The sequence below is a fragment of the Tupaia chinensis genome, unplaced genomic scaffold (assembly GCF_000334495.1).
Source record: "Tupaia chinensis unplaced genomic scaffold, TupChi_1.0 Scaffold141861_1, whole genome shotgun sequence".
NCBI classification, from domain to species: Eukaryota; Metazoa; Chordata; class Mammalia; order Scandentia; family Tupaiidae; genus Tupaia; species Tupaia belangeri.
Genome location: NW_006201718.1, coordinates 233,999 through 237,636, shown reverse-complemented (window position 1 = coordinate 237,636; position 3,638 = coordinate 233,999).

The following is a 3,638-nucleotide window of genomic DNA, read 5'->3' as shown; positions in this document are numbered from 1 at the left end:
GTTACAAAAAAAATGAAAGTTTCAGAAAAAAATATATCTATTCAATGACTGCAGTATGATATATAGTCCCAGCTAGGTGCTACTTTATAGGATGCCTAAAGTTAGACTTGTGTTCATGCAAATGTATATCAGCTGTGTTTGCTATGAAAATATTTAGATTAATTAAGGTCTTTAGTAATTCAATAAAATGTGAGGAGGGAAACAGTATAGAAAGCAAACATAGATACCAGAGACAGTGTGGGAGGAGAGTGGGAGGCGGCAGAGGAGGGTAAGAGATAGGGAATCAAGGATGGGGGGAAAAAAGCAAAACATACAGAAAACAAGAAATGGAAAGTTATTTGCTGACAATAACATGTTTGTTGATGTGCTTTGACTGAGACAATATACAGTGTACTCTGGATGGAAAATCTCATTTTCTATGTTGTAATGATGTACAGTGAATGAATGCAAATAAATAAATTTAAATAAAAAAAAGAATTGAACCCAAGTCTCCCATGTGACTTCAGACTCCTGAGTAGCAGTGTCTACCAGCACAAGTTATCATGGACAGGGCTACTGCAGACATTTATTAATGCCTGCCATTTGCAAGGCACAGTGACAGATGCTAGGAGGTATTAAATTATCTTTAACAAACAATTTCCAAATCTAAGTAACTAAGCATTTAAGTCACAGTCCAATGTAGTTAGTATGTGTTGGCAGATGGTGGGGTCACCCAGGCTTTATCCAGTCTGACTCCATATGACAGATGGCCTAGATTCTCACCAAAGCCAGCCAGTGTATGATAGTAGAGTAAATTAATTAGGGTAAGTTGTATGCAGTGGTGTGTGGGAGCTGGTTTGTACAATGGTTAGCATCTTGTCTTAACTACAAGTTCAGTGATACCACTTTGGTAGCTAGAAACAAACCATAGGATATTTACACCATGGAAATCAGCAAATGCTACATACCAGGGTTTTATGTTTTGTTTCGTTTGAAAATCCATTGCTAAGCACTTATGAACACACAATTGGTTATATGGGGGAATATTATAAACAATCCCAGTATCTCAGTGCCATTATACAACAGAATTTTACTTCTTCCTCATATCCTAGTGTAATGGCAGCTTGCGGGGAACTTCTCTCTAGGCAATAACTTAGGTATTGAATTCCTTTCATTGGAACTCCACTATCTTCATATGGCTTACAGACATGGGGTGGGTGGGGAGAACACAGAGAAGGACTACTACCTCTCAACTGCCTCAACCCAAAAGACATATCACTTCCACACACTTCTGGTAAAGAGAACGAATCCTATGGCTCTACCTAGATGTGATAGAAAAAACAATTGCTTGATAGTGAAAAGTAGCAGAGAAAGTAACACCTCAAAGTAAAGGGCTGAGAAAAAAAAAATTCCTGTATTCAGGATGTATTCCTTAGGTTGAATAAGTCCTGCTCATGGGATGTAAATTCCATCCTTTGAATCAAAACAGTTCATAAGGCCAACCCATATTTAAGAAGAGGCTAAAGAAATGCCATATCTTGATGGAAGAAGCAGCAAAGTCACATTGCAAAGGGATGTGGACACAGGAAAGCATGATTAATGGGAAGACATTTTTAATTATTTACCACAATGTCCTACCAGCAGTGTCCTAGCAACCTGGCCTTCCCTGAGTTCTTTCACATAGATCCTTTGAAGTTATTTTGTGACTTTGGCAATCTGTCATGGTGGCCCTAGAGTTTATTATACTTATTATTATTATAATTTGCCTGTGGCTTGCATCTTGAAGAAAACCCAGAATGCCTCTCCAGCTTAAATCTGCCAATGCAGTATTATGGCTCTGCTTTTATTCTGTTTTTATGTTCCAGCCATTTGTCTACTGGTCATTATCTATTTAACAGGGTACTGACTTTGAAAACAAGGTCTAGGGCTTACCCACCTTTGTATCTCTGACAACCGCAAGCACAACTTTGGGCTTCAATAAATTATTCTCCCCACTTGCCATCCTTACTTAAAATTTGGGGAATTAGCCAAACTTCTTCAATAAATTATTCAATTTATTGAAGCCCAGACTTCAATAAATATTGATTCAAGTGGACCATCTCCAATTTTGATCCACTTTCTCTGTATGATCTGCCCCAGTACAGAATTATTTCTGATTATTTTTATTATTATTCAAGAAAAGAAAACAAATGAAACAATACTAAAGTCTACTAGAGAATTCCTAAAAAACTATTCTTTGTTTCTAGCCACACTATTTCTTCATAGGCAAATATCATCCATCATCTGATATCTTTTCCTGTGGTTAGGCTTATAAGAACAACCCAAGGAAGGCCAAATACTTTGTGAGTATTGGATGAAGTAATAGGAAGAATCAGAATAAAAACTTTCCGCAACTAGTTTTTTAAAAAAAAACGCAGAGGATTAGATCCTCAACATTGTAAAAGACCATGAGTCTGGTGTCAGAAACATCAGACAAGAAAAGTGAAAGAAAAAATAGCTTACATAACATCTCTGAACCACACACATACACCTCTGTCCCTCTCCTTGAACCTGAGTAACTGCAGAATATGTTGATGCCATTAAGAAAATCATAGTCATTCCAGCTATGCTGTGCTTGATACCAGTGCTGCCTCATGATCCCCTCAGCTGAAAAATGTGCATCAATATATTGAATGTTAATTCTAATGTAGCCTTTGCCTATTAGACGTGTGTATTGACCCCCTTCCACTCTGATGGGTACCTGATCATTTCAAGGCAAGACAGTTTCAGGTAAGTACTTTACCCACTCTATTAAATTAGATATTCATACAGCTTTAATTTCTCCCTACTTGCCATCCTTACTTAAAATTTGGGGAATTAGCCAAACTTCTCAATATGTCTATAAAATTGAACTACCCATTCACATAAAAGGGAAAGTCTGAGAAATGCTGAGATGATCTGGTTTGATTCAGATTTTTAGGACCTGGCCATTTCTACAAGCTAAGAAGAGTTTGTGGAGGGGTAGTTTCCTCCACCACCAAGGTCTTCTCTGGGACAGAAATAACTCACCTTCCATCTTTCTTCCTGATTATTCTTGTCTCACTGCTTGAAATGGACTGAATTCTTATTTCTACCACCCCAACATTTATATGGTGAAATCCAAATCCTCGAGGTGATGCTTAGGAGGTGGGGCTTTTAGGAGGTGATTAGATCATGACTAGAATTAGAGCCATTATAAAAAAGACCCCAGAGGGGTCAGGTGGCAGTGCAATGGTAGCAGGACTGGATCCACATACCAAAGGTCCTAGATTTGCACCACAGGACCTCCCTGAGCATGCTGGGTGTACATGCATGTGCCTGTGATTTGGACCACTTGAGACTTGGGAATGATTGCAGTGAAAGGACTCTGCTAGGATGCCTGTCTCTCTGTCTCTCTATCTTTCTCATGGAACAAATAAATAAATAAGACTCCAGAAAGCTCACTTGCCCCTTTCACCATGTGAAGACACACTGACAAGGCACCATCTGTGAGGAAGAGGGCCCTCACCAGACATCAAATCTGTCAGTGCCCTGATATTAGACATCTCAGCCTCCAGAACTGTGAGAAATAAATTTTTGTTGCTTATAAGTAATCCAATATATGATAATTTGCTATAGTAGCCCAAATAGATTAAGACATT